General features: G+C 41.8%; 1 protein-coding gene across 4 annotated transcripts in view; it reads right to left on the reverse strand.

Moving 5' to 3' along the window:
* Positions 1-12,578, reverse strand: part of FILIP1 (filamin A interacting protein 1) — a 221,638-nt gene extending 209,060 nt beyond the window's left edge. For all 4 annotated transcript variants that reach the window (XM_086316832.1, XM_086316829.1, XM_086316833.1 and 1 more), the window contains exon 1: positions 12,204-12,578. The gene's annotated coding sequence lies outside the window, so the exon portion shown is untranslated. The remainder of the gene's footprint in view (positions 1-12,203) is intronic.
* Positions 12,579-13,604: the final 1,026 nt, after the last annotated feature.

Raw genomic sequence — 13,604 nt, forward strand, 5'->3', positions numbered from 1 at the left:
TCTGAGAAATAGGTGCTACAGAATTTGCCATTGGTGATTTTCAACTTGGTAAAATTCATTCAACAGACAATGCATATAGATTTTCCCCAAGGTATGAAAACGCCTTCTCTATAGAATTTCAAACTTACAGAATCAATCAGAAAATTAATTCCATATATATGACCTAAAAATGTAGACTTCAAGAGGTCTTTGGAATACAATGACCCTCCGGCCAATCAATTCCATGGGAAAGACCAGCTTGTTTCCAGCACACCTGCTGCGATAGAAGTGAAGTGATTAATCCCTTCCTGTTGTTGATGTCATGAGAAGTTAGGGGGTGGTATGAAAGTCCAGACTGGGGGAATCCCAGGGAAAACAGTGAACACAGCCAAACTCACAGCATTAGGGGGAAAGTCAAGGTCTGAACAAGAGAGTAAAGTCTGCGGTTAGAATTTCCATGTAAAGGTAAGAACTATGTGTCCGAAGTTAAGACAGAAAAGATTATATTGGTCTGCAAAAGAAAGACAGAATGAAAGAAACAGTCACTGGGGAAAACGGAATACATTGGAACAGCCCCTAAGAGACTGGGTTGCCTCCAACTGGCCCACTTATTGGGAAAATAAAGAGTGCAAGGACCCAATCTCTAGTCAAGCAGCGGACCAATTAGTGGGACTCAGAGCACCAAGGCCAGCCGCCACAAGACCCCTGATGCTGAGACAGGGAAGCAGCTGCCGTTCAACACCTTACATTCTCAGAGTTGGCTCCAGAACAGCAAAGTGATTAAAAGATTAAGAGCACAAGCTGAGGAGTCCAGTTGCCCGGACTCTAATCACAAATCCACCACCTGCTTGCTGGAGGGCCTTTGGCGGTTCCCTCCGCATCCTCATCTGTAGAATGTAGCGCATATGGATATCTACCTCATATCCGCCTTGTTAGTGCCTAATGTATAGAACACACTCATTAAATATCAGCTACTTTGTTGTTTATTATGATCATGTGATAGAAAAGTTAATAGACTAGGACTCTGTAACTTCCACCAAGTGACCTCTCTTTCCCCTTCCTAATACTTTCTTCTTTAAAATGAAAAGACTGTGCTAGATAACTGGTTCTCAACCCTGGATGTACATTAAAATCAAATAAAAGCTTCTAAAATAGGTCTGTCCTTGGGCATCCACTCAGGTTAGCTTGAATCAGAACCTCTGGGGCTCTGCCTGCACATCTGCATTTTGAAAGCATCCCAAGTGATTCTGCTGGACACAGAGCATTCAGGACCGCAGACTTAAGGGCCTGATGACCCAGAGGGAGCTCAGAGTCTAGTGGTTTCCACTCTCTTTGGTACGGGTGACCCCAGGACCAAAGCTGCTTAATCATCAACAATCTGAGACTCAGAGCCCCCATTCCTGCTCAAAATGAGACCAGGTATGGCAGTGCCAAGAGCTAGAAGCCTCACAGAATGTCTTAATTATCACATAGCTTGGGAGCCAGGAGGAATTTAGAATAATTGAATGAGAAAAAAAAAGGACTTCCAGAAGCCAACCAGTGAAGCCCTTTTTCTCCAAAGGATATAAGCACTAATTCTTTCCCTCCGTTGACACTGTTACACCTTTTTACATAAAGACAGGGAGGACAAAAGAGAAATTCTTGGTTTGTTGTAAGAAAGTCAGGAGAGATCATGTGAATGAAAAAGAACACCTTGATGAAATGTATCACTGCCTCTACTTTGGATTAACTAGATCCCTGCCACAGAGCAGAGAGTGTATTTGCTCCAGGTGTTTAGCCTGTCAAGTCAGTAGTGCACAAGTCCTGGGTGCTCACCAGCACTGAGCAAGCAGGAGCAGGGGCTGGGGTGTGTTAGTATAGTTGTGACAAGATGCTGTTTGTAATTTAGAGAATAGAACTTCTCATGACGCTAGGGACGCATTCTGCTATATGTTTACTTCACATGAAACATTCACTTTCCTGGGATATTCAATCCCACCACCTAGAATATTTGATACACTGAAGAAGTAGAGTATTTATGGCTACTAGCATAAGAAATGGAGAAGGCAATGGCACCCCACTCCAGTACTCCTGCCTGGAAAATCCCATGGATGGAGGAGCCTGGAAGGCTGCAGTCCATGGGGTCGCTGAGGGTCGGACACAACTTGAGCGACTTCACCTTCACTTTTCACTTTCCTGCATTGGAGAAGGAAATGGCAACCCACTCCAGTACTCCTGCCTGGAAAATCCCAGGGACGGGGGAGCCTGGCAGGCTGCAGTCCATGGGGTCGCTGAGGGTCTGACACAACTGAGTGACTTCACTTTCACTTTCCTGCATTGGAGAAGGAAATGGCAACCCACTCCAGTGTTCTTGCCTGGAGAATCCCAGGGACGGGGGAACCTGGTGGGCTGCCGTCTATGGGGTCACACAGAGTTGGACACGACTGAAGTGACTTAGCAGCAGCATAAGAAAATGCAAAGCATTATCCTCTCCATCAAAACTGTATTAGAGCTGCTCTCCTTTTGTTATTACTTCAGACAATGCAAAAGTTAAGTGCCATACAAGCAAACATAAACTCAGAATTTCCAATTCTATCCAGACAGATTTTTAGCATCATTTTTAACTCTCGGTTTTATTTTGGGGGGTATAGTTGATTTACAGTGTTGTACTACTTTCAGGTAACTTTTGGTTTGAATAAAGATAAAGGAATTAAACAGAATAACCAATAAAACATCTCATACCATTGTTCCACTGTAACAAACCACTGACTGTAAGATATCAGGTAATTTTCCTTAAACTACAGCATGCTCTCTGGTTTTCAGAAGGAACAACATGCTGCCAGATTGACAACTCATTACCTAAGCAAAGTCGCTGGGAGCCAGTAAGAGCTCTCATGGGCTTCCCGGGTGGCGCTAGTGGTAAAGAACACACCTGCCAATGCAGGAGACATAAGGGATGCCAGTTTGATCCCAGCAACAGGAAGATTCCCTGGAGGAGGGCATGGCAACCCACTCTAGTAGTCTTGCCTAGAGAATTCCACGGACAGAGGAGCCTGGCAGGCCACAGTCCTTAGGGTCATCAAGAGCTGGACAAGACTGAAGTGACTTAGCATGCACAAGAGATCTTATACAGAATGTGACTTTCTGTCCCCTTCCTCACTGTTTCCCCCAACTAACTTACACACACCACCAAAGGCTTCTTCCAGAATTACTGCTACCAGCAGCTGGAATAAGTATGTTGCAGGACTCTCTCTTGTACCACTTAACAAATGGAATGCCCATGACCAAGACAGAGATCTGCAGAGCATTTCATGACAATAGAAGGTGGAGTTCTAACTTGTCAACAGGAGCAACAACATACCAAAACCTCCAACAGCATCAAAGGATTTGGCTACGATAGCACACATAATAGACCATAAATTCAAACACTCCAAGGCCTCCTCTTTCAGAGAAACATCTCAGCAGTGTAGAAGCTGAACACTGCATTGTGCCATCGCCACTGGAATAAGAGTTTCTGTGTTCCAAAGACCCCAGGCCTATCTCCTCCTGAGCTGCCCAATTCCAGTGGCCACTGCAGCTTCCGGCTCCACTTCAGGACTCACGAGAAGAGCCCCAAATGGACTTTCAACCTTGAGTCTCTTTGTTTTTTGTCCTTCGGACTTCAGACTGCAGGGGCAGCTGACCCCCTGCAGGGTCACATCTCACCAAAACCTCTTGAAACAGGAGGGAAGAGGGCAGGGCACAACTTTTGAAAGAATGGCATAGCCCAAGAACACAACATAAAACAATTAGAATCAAACGAGTCCAAGATGTCAGACAAGTCAATGTCGACCAGACCTTGATCCTGAATAAGCAAAGCTAAATGACGTACCCAGAGGTGCCATGACAGTTCCAAGGCACCATCAAAGGGCCAAAAAAGTGGGCAGTAGCCCAATTCCTGGACATCTCCTCCCCTTCCCCAAAATAATTGGAATAATCCTCCCACTCTTTAGCCTATGAAATTACCCAGCCCAGAAAAACTAACCATGTCACATTTCATGGCCTTCTACTTGCCCTCTGCAATGGCCCACACTCTGCCTGTGGAGTGTGTTTCTCTATGAATAAATCTACTTCTTACCTATCACTTTGTCTCCCACTGAATTCTTTCTGTGATAAGACATAAGAACCGGAGCTTCATTACTATGCCTTTTGGGCTGGGTTCAAGTCCCGATCTTAGGTAAAGGGCTTCAGCCTCACAGTCATTGAAGTACAGATCCTCCTTGAACAGCTGCCTCCTTTACAAGAAAGTGGTGAAAATATGGACTAAATAAAGGCAAATTGCCCAGATTTGAATCTCAAACCTACCATCAAGTTACTTGTCATTTATAGCCCTAATTTTTCTAATCCACAAAACAAGAGATAAAAATAGTGCCTCATCAGGCTGTTATGAGGAGTAAATAAAATCATCCGAAATGCCTGGCACAGAATAATCTCCAGTGTCTGCTATTATTATGATCACTTACGCATACTAAATCATTATGCACAGCTCTATCGTAAAACGTTATGTAGATAATGTATATTAAAAAGTACCTATTATTATCATTATATTGTCTTTTGTATCACTATAAAACAATTGGGATTCAGATGTCCCAGTCATTAGCTGGAACACCTGGCATTCTGGGCAACTATCTATGGAATGAACAGAATATGGAAGGTGGGGATTTGTCACCGAAGTTGAGGGGCCCCCGAGGAGTAAATTCTACCAAAGCAGCTGGCTTCCTTGAGGGCCAAACAAGCAGGCTGGGACCAGAGCAACTGGCCTGGTGGCATCCAAACCAGAAGATGAGCTCTATCAAGCCAGCATGTGAAAGTCAAGCTTATGTGTAAAGGCCACGCCCTCATCCAAATTCCAGGCTGCCCTTGAAGCATGTGTCACTCACTAAACAGTTAATGAAACACAAAGAGCCCTGAATATCTCCAGTGTCACATTGCAAGACTTATAGAATAATTAGGAAAAATCTGAGCTGGCAGAAGTCTTCCTGGCTTGCACTGGCAGGCAGACCATCTTTGTTTTTCATTAGTGTGTGTTGTCGTCACAGTAACTGCAAGCCTCCAAATACAGGCCCGGGCTGTCATTTCCTCGTGTACTTAGGCTGCCACACTGAAATAGCATTATGAACTCAGCAATGCCTCTTCCTTTCCTGTTGTGCTGTGGTGCCTCAGTCAAAGAAGCAGGCCCTAAAATGAGTTACTGAAGACATAAGTATATTAAAGAGATATAAAGAAAAATAAAGTTCATTTATCCCTATTACTGTATTGTCTATGACTCATGTGTATGTCAGGGTAGGGGGGGAATCTTATTTTTGCAAAGATCTTTTAGATAAACAAGGCAAGTTGGCAGTAACTTGATTGTCTTGGTGATGTCAGTAGTCTACTGCTTTCAATCAAATTGTCTTTTGGCTTTAAATCTGTAGCAAATCATTTTTTAAAGACTGCATTTGGCCAACTCTAATATGTCCATTTCATGGCTTTCTTTCACCTTTTCCTTACAAAGATAAGCAACAGATAATTCACTACTTCAAAGTAACTTGGAAAGTGCTGCTGCTGCTGCTGCTGCTGCTAAGTTGCTTCAGTCGTGTCCCACTCTGTGTGACCCCACAGACGGCAGCCCACCAGGCTTCCCCGTCCCTGGGATTCTCCAGGCAAGAACACTGGAGTGGGTTGCCATTTCCTTCTCCAATACATGAAAGTGAAAAGTGAAAGTGAAGTCGCTCAGTCGTGTCTGACTCTTATCGACCCCATGGACTGCAGCCTACCAGGCTCCTCGGTCCATGGGATTTTCCAGGCAAGAGTACTGGAGTGGGGTGCCATTGCCTTCTCTGTTGGAAAGACTGGAAGATTGCAATTACAATTATTGAAAAAGCAAAAATAAACTACTTTCAAGTGTAGACATAGGTCTTTGGCCAGTGAAGCAAAAACCATCCTCATCTATGTTTTGATGAAGGCGCTGGATGACAGCATTAAAGCAAAAACAGAAAAGTCCCTGAACCTTAAGGGCTCAATGAAAGTCAGACCACTTGAGATAAATTCTGCATTAGCTTTAAAAATTCTTGTTAAAGTCTGTCTCTCACAGACCTCGGGAACACATAAATCACACAATATTATGCACGTTGACACTATTTCCCAAAAAGGAAACACAACACCAACCTTCTCTTGACTTTTCAGTGCTGCTGTGGCTTAAACAAAGCTCTCGGGGACTAGAGTGCTGGTTAATATCGTGTTTCTTCATCTTTTTGCTGGGAGTTTCTCAAGTTCTGCAATCAGCTGGTCAAAAGCCAACTAGAGCTGCCCAATTCATGTTGGACTTTCCTAATTCTGAGTTCTTACACAACTCACTGCCTAGCCTTTGAAATTACACTGCCTTAGCTGCCATCATGAGGAAAGCTGTATTCTGCCTGCAGCCTTGTCTCCTCTCTGAATAGGACTGACCATTTAAGGAAAAAGAAGAACATGATCCAGTACATTTTCCTGAGGTTCCCATATTTTTGCTCTAGAAGCTTTATAATGTATTCTATAAAGCCAGCAAATTTCTCTTATTATTTTCTTCCCTTTCTTTCCTTCCTTTCCTTTTTCTTTCTTTCTAAAACAAGGTCTTCACTAGAGAATGATCATTCTGAAATTCAGTTTGCTTTATCTTTTAGAAACTCATCCTTTCGATCACAAAAAATAAAGCTAAATGGATAGGTCTAAACTGTAAGTACCCCGCATAAGGTTTGTTGGCACTAAAGTTACTAAGAAACTTCTCCACTTATAAGAGTGCTTCATATATTTTTGGTTAAGTTAAATACACAGAATAATAAGCAGCCCATAACATACTTGTACATCTTTATAATGGAACACTTTTTTTTTTTGCCTTGGAATATACTTTCTTGTCATGTTTAAGAAGAATGACTAGGATTAAGGGCAATAAACAGCAAGAATCCACTTGTATTTGGTGAGGTTGAACGTAGTGTAAAATGACCTTTTCAGTCTTTTCATTTTTATCTGTTACTAGGTTAGTAAAACAAAACATCTAAAGGAATAAATAGAGAGCGATAAATTTAATAATATATCCCTCCTTGAAGGAGGAAGTCTCCCTTACACACATTACCAAGCACCGTTGGCTATAAAAGAGACACCCAAACTCTACGTATAAACACACTTTATCTCCAACTGCAAATATAGAAACCAGGGTACCGTCTATGCTGTGCATGATTTCTTGGCCTTCTTAGTAATAATTCTATAAGACAGCGCACTGCTGAGTGAGAAGGGAGGGACTGAAATATAAATTCCATACTAAACTATTGGCTGGAGCTCAAATCAGGTCTTCTTAGAATACTCAGCCACAAAATATGTCACTAACAGGATTCCACATTTGAACAATATATTCTTCCACCTTTCCTATGATCCATGAATGTGATTTGACAGAGGAAATGATAACTATATTTAAGGCGTAGTAATCGAGAAAGAATAACTTAAATTTATTGAAACGTATTGGGAAAATATAAGTTTTATTAACTCATTTAATTTTCCAAATAACTCTGAGGAAGATAGCATTATTATTCCCATTTTACAGATGAGAAAACTGAGACACAGGGGGTAATTTGCCCAGGGGCATGGTGAGCTGAAATCTGAATCCAGGCCATCTGACTTCCCTATGCAATTAGCCTTTCCTGTCACCTCCACGTCCATGACATAACCTTTCTGTTAGCTCTTCAACTCAGACACAGTATAAGGAAACAAAACATATATTTTTTTAAGGAAACAAAATGTATTTTATCAGCTTAGCTTTTATTCTATTGCTGTATATCTTAAAATAATTAATTTATAAACAAATGTATGTTGCAGGTTTTTAAATGTTATTTTTCTAATAAGGTGTTACCAATTTTAAACTTTTTTGCTGAAATATTAGTAGATCTCAACCTAAGCTTACCATTCACTTCCCATGATAATGCTTTTTTAAAACTTACATGTTAGGAGACAAATAAGTGAAAATGTTGATTAAACAAGCTCTATAAAATTCTGTTTCTTAGGGTACCTGTTTTGTGAAGAAATGCCCATCTTTCAAAAAAGATAATTAGCATTACTTTAGAATGTATTGGAGAAGGCAATGGCACCCCACTCCAGTACTCTTGCCTGGAAAATCCCATGGACGCAGGAGCCTGGTGGGCTGCAATCCGTGGGGTTTCGAAGAGTCGGACACGACTGAGTGACTTCACTTTCACTTTTCACTTTCATGCATTGGAGAAGGAAATGGCAACCCACTCCAGTGTTCTTGCCTGGAGAATCCCAGGGACGGGGGAGCCTGGTGGGCTGCCCTCTATGGGGTCGCACAGAGTCGGACACGACTGAAGTGACTCAGCAGCAGAATGTATCTTTTACCACAAAGTTTCACTTCTAAAGAATAAGTAAGGGGCTTCCCTGGTGGTCCAGTGGCTCCGATTCTGCATTTCCAGTGCAGGGGGCTTGAGTTCAACCCCTGGTCAGGGAACTAGATCCCACACGCCACAACTAAAGATCTCACATGCTGCAACTAAGACTCAGTGCAGCCAAACGAATAAATCATTTAAAAGAATAAGTAAAAATCATAACCACCAAGAAAGCACTGTTAAATGAATGTATTAAATGCCTCATAAATTTCATTGGGAAAATCCCCTAGTGGTTCTTGCTGAACACCCATTTAAAAGAGTAATTTTAACTTCCTTGGTTATGTCAAAATATAAAGAGAATGCTTTTCTTTTGGTGAACACAGAAAAACATTCGTTCAAAATCAGGATTCACACTTTATCTCACACAGAAAGGCTATAAGTGATTTAAAATAAAACTGAGAAATGTCTCTCTTTAAAATAGCGAGGGAAATTTTTTAAAAGATAAGCACGATATTTAAACATTTTAATGTTCAAGGCCGGATTTTAATTCATGATGACCCACAAATGGAAGGAATTATGACTTAAATGAACAGTGCCAAAAGTAACTATAAATAGAATCTGGTACCAAAAGACAATAAAAGTAGATAAGTCACAGTATTTTGAAGTCTAAGTATATACACAGGAGACGCATGTATGTTTACATATATGTATATATATATGTATATATATACATACACACACATACATATAGTCTTTATATGTCCCCCTTCCTATTTCCTTCTTGAGGTGTACATTATCTCCACAATCAAGTATATGAGCATAGTTACCATCACTTGTAATTTTTCTGTGCTCGTTAAACTATGAAGACCTTTCTTGAGAAATTTTTGAGACAAAAAGCTATTAACTGCATTTATAGTGGCTTGTCTTAATTTTATACTAATCTATACGCTCTCTCATGCTCATCATTAGAAATCCAGAGTGAAAACTGTTCATAGAACATCCACAAGACGCATGGCACGGAACAGCTTCAGAGCCAAAGGGTGTTTAGGATAATGCCTTGTACCTGGTCGCTTTCATAAAATTGTTCTGAATTTAAAGAGGTAAACCCCATTCTGCGTATGCATGCGAGCTCAGATACTTCAGTCCTGTCTGATTCTTTGCGACCCGATGTACTGTAGCCTGCCAGACTCCTCTGTCCATGGGGATTCTTCAGGCAAGAATACTAGAGTGGGTTGCCATGCCCTCTTCCAGAGGATCTTCCTGACCCAGGGATTGAACCTGCATCTCCTGCATTGCAGGTGGATTCTTTACCCTCTGGGCGACCTGGGAAACCCAAACCCCACTCCAAAAAACCCTAGTTCTAATAGAGCACTAAAGATCCAAACTAAGAGGGAATCACTTCTAACAGGTATGCCCCAGGAAATCACCGTGAAAGGGGAAGCCACTGCTGTGAGTTTTAAATAGTGGACAAAGTGTCTTCAGGAAAGGGGAGGAAAAGTGTTCCAGGCAGGAGGGCACAAGATGGGCAGAGGCGGGGCACTGAAAGGCACGGTATGCAGGTGTTTGGAGAAGGGCCCGAAATCTGACCTATCTGAAGCAGAGGGACATTTGTTGTTGAGTAGTGGGAGCTGAGACTGGAAAAGTTAAGTACGTGCCAGATGATGGAAGGTTTTCAAAATACCCAGCCTAGGTGTTTGGCAGCAACTAGAAGTCAAAGAAGATAACTGAGGAGTAGAAGAGACAAGCACAGGAAAATTAACCCCACAGTCATGGGGTAGTTGGGGGGCTTCCCACGTAGCTCAGTGGTTAAGAATCCACCTGCCAAGCAGGAGATGAGGGTTCGATCCCTGGGTTGGGAAAATCCCCTGTAGAAGGAAATGACAACCCACTCCAGTATTCTTGCCTGGGAAATCGCATGTACAGGGGAGTTTAGGGGGCTACAGTCCATGGGGTGGAAAAGAGTCAAAGACACAACTTAGCGACTAAACAACCACAGCGTGTGCAAGGTGGTTTGCATGGTAATGAGGGGGGGAAGTGCAGCAGAACTGTCATGATACACACCAGACCCAGGATGAAGGGAATAGATCTTACGGTGGTGGAGACACAGCAGTGAAATCTCTTATGGTGAAGGGGAAAGGGACGACTCCAAAATAACACGGAAATGTGAACTTGAGTGAACAAGAGAACACAATCTATGCAGTCGATTGTTCATATACTGGAGGAAAGCACGTGCTCTAACCTGAGCTATTTTTGATTCTCAAGGGTAAACTTACAGTCATGAAGACAATGATACTCAAAACTCAGTCCATCAGGAAACATGGCTTTCACTCAGAGCCAAATCCTGCACTCCATTATCCTCACACTGTTCCACCAACTCCAAAAGAAATTACCCGCCTCCAAAATCTACTACTGGCAGATTTTGGCAGTACACATACATTTGTAAGCCAACAGTGTGACCCTTCCTAAGATCAAAACAAGAAAAATGTAAAGCATTTAGTTCAGATTTTTCAAAACTCTTTAAAGACAAAGATGCTGCATCTCCACCAAAGTATTAGAAGTTTCATTCTCTGACACCAAGTTTCAACAGAATACATGATTAGCTGCATTTACTTTGTAAACTAATGGCACAATCAGAGTCGTGAAATATAATACATACTGAAATGATGTGCTGTTTCATTTTTCTGAGCATATGATATACAACCTTTAATTAGTTTTTCTTAACATTCTTAACATTTACTGGAAGAGTTGATACATTCTGGTCAACAATGTGTTCAAAACTGGCCTTGGGTAAATTATTTCTCTAAAGTTGACAAAATAGACTCAACTGGTTTTTTAAATGTGCATTTGTATCTTCTTGGAAATTTTCCTTGGTTTAGAATATTCAAACAATCATGTTCAACTAGAGGAACAAACTTCTTATGCAAATCCAACCCAACTACAGACACAAGTTATCAACTAACCACGTCATCAATGTGCAGCCATAACTTTTGTCACAGTCAGTGTGATATTGATCACTCTAAGCAATTCTGATAAAACTGCAGGGCAAGTCCTGGAAGCAAAGACAATGCAACAGATGAAAAGAGGATGTCCTTCACACTATGGTGAACACATTCATACTCAAATATGTGCAACTTAAGAAAGAATTTTTCTAACACACTCAATTTGAGTTTTAAAAATCAGGATCTATCTTATCGGTATACAAGCAATTACTCAAAAACCACACACACAAAATAACATTCTCCTGCATAGTTTATATTCAACAACTGCAAAAGCAGTGATTTGAAACCAGGCATATCTTGTGCCTCGTCAGAAGCGCTTGGGGTGACTGTAATGTAACGAGGTCAGAACTAGCACAAGGTGTACCAGTGTAATCAGAGACGGCGGGTAAGGGAGAAGCGGCAGGGCGAAAGTACAGCAACACAAACACACACAGGACTTCCCTCTCATTTACCGCACGAGCTGCTCAGCGAGTTTCATTACATGAAAGTGCTTTTGCTTCTAGGGAAAATATCCCCTCCATTGGTTAGCCATCCTCACTGCGAAAGGACTGTGAAGTTGTCCTTTGTCAGATTTCTGTTACCTGCCAGAAAATGATCACTTGGCAGAAATATTTTGATGGCTATTAAAGCATCATAACGATCTTTGTGTTTAAAAAGCGATCGGGTAATTCTGAGAAAGAGATGACTTTCTGATTCTTTAAAAAACAATCCAGTGATTGTCCTCAGTTTCAAATGTGTTATCAGGTAGTGGAACAGTGAGACTCAAAGGAAACAGACAACACAGAGTCAGAGAGAGCTCTCTTCTTGTGGAAGCAGAAATGTCTTAAGAGAGTTAAGTAGCTGTGCATTTCAGTCTTACCTGACTGGCAGGCAGCTCGTCTAAACCAAAGGTAAGTCCTTTACGGAGGTAGCTTATCCTTTGAAGAACCCAGTGGCTTGCCCCACAGCCCAAGAGAGACTGGAGTCCTGGAAAACCATCCAGCCCAAAAGAATACAGAGGAAAAAGCTTTCCCACTTTTCTTTCCTAGGACTAGCCAATAGCTGAAGTCATGCAGGAAACGGGGTAGTAGAGAAGGGAAAGCGGCTCCTTCTCCCTGAAATCCCGATCAGCAGCAATTGGAGGCTGTTGTATCTCTCCCACCCAGACTTTTGTTTAAAAGTTTTTTCAACTGTTGCTAGGTGTTGTTGGGTTTCTGAGATTAGGTTTCTCGTCTTCTGCTCCCTTCACAGCACTGTCAGAGCTATGACTTTGTCGAGGAGCTGAGCTCGCGTGTGCTATATTTAACCAGTGTTCTCAGCAAGTCAAGCCTGTCAACAGCTGAGAAGTTTGGAGCCGGCTCTGCTCAGTTCCTCGGCAGCCGGGTTATCAGTGGATACGGCTCTGCTCGCCCCGGAAAAGATTGCGGGGAAACGGCAGACCCTTTTAAGGACTGCTGCTCATGACACAGACATAATTATTGCTGGAAGCCCTTAAACGCCGAGTGTGATTTGGAACTCAGGTTTTTAAAATCAGAAAAGAAGCAGTGGCAGTTGCCTCGAGCAGAGCAATTTACCAAAGCAATATTCCCCTCAATTAGGCTTTCTGAGATCAACCTTCTTGGATAGAAAAGTCTTAAAACAAACAAACAAACAAACAAACTGTAAGGCGATCGTTGGGGAAATTCACAGTAAGAGATCAGTCCCAAGCAATTGTTTCCATTGATGTGTTACATACACATTGAAATTACATTCATAACTGTCATCGCAGACGTAATCAGCTTTTATACCTGACTGTTATTAAGGTAGTTTTATCATAAAGGAATGTCTGTAACATAACGTTTTTGAAAGGAAAATCTTAGTGTTCTTCTTGAGATCATTCATTCAAAGCAAGAAATGGAGAAGGCTCCAGGAAAACCAGGACTTGAGACAGCTCTGGTTGTTCACAGCCTTGGCTAATCATTAACCCTCGAGTCTCCAAAACCAGAGTGGTCACTTCTACCCAGAACTCCAAAATGAAGAATGCCTTCAGATATTTTTATTTGCTTTATTCTATGTCAGAAAATAACACTAATCTGTCAAGATTAAGAATCATGAAAAAATGTGTGTTTAAGGCTATTCTCGGAAATGGCTTACTAATTGCCCATGTGGAATTAACAGTAAGAGGAGCTAAGAGAAGGAAGGGAGACAGACAGACACACACACACATACACACACACACACACGCACACACACATTATTGGCTAACACATGAGAATATTGCCCTGACAAAAAAAAAACCTCA

Source organism: Bos grunniens, chromosome 9 (assembly GCF_055505025.1).
Source record: "Bos grunniens cultivar Pamir isolate PY7600 chromosome 9, Bosgru_T2T1.0, whole genome shotgun sequence".
Taxonomy (NCBI): Eukaryota; Metazoa; Chordata; class Mammalia; order Artiodactyla; family Bovidae; genus Bos; species Bos grunniens.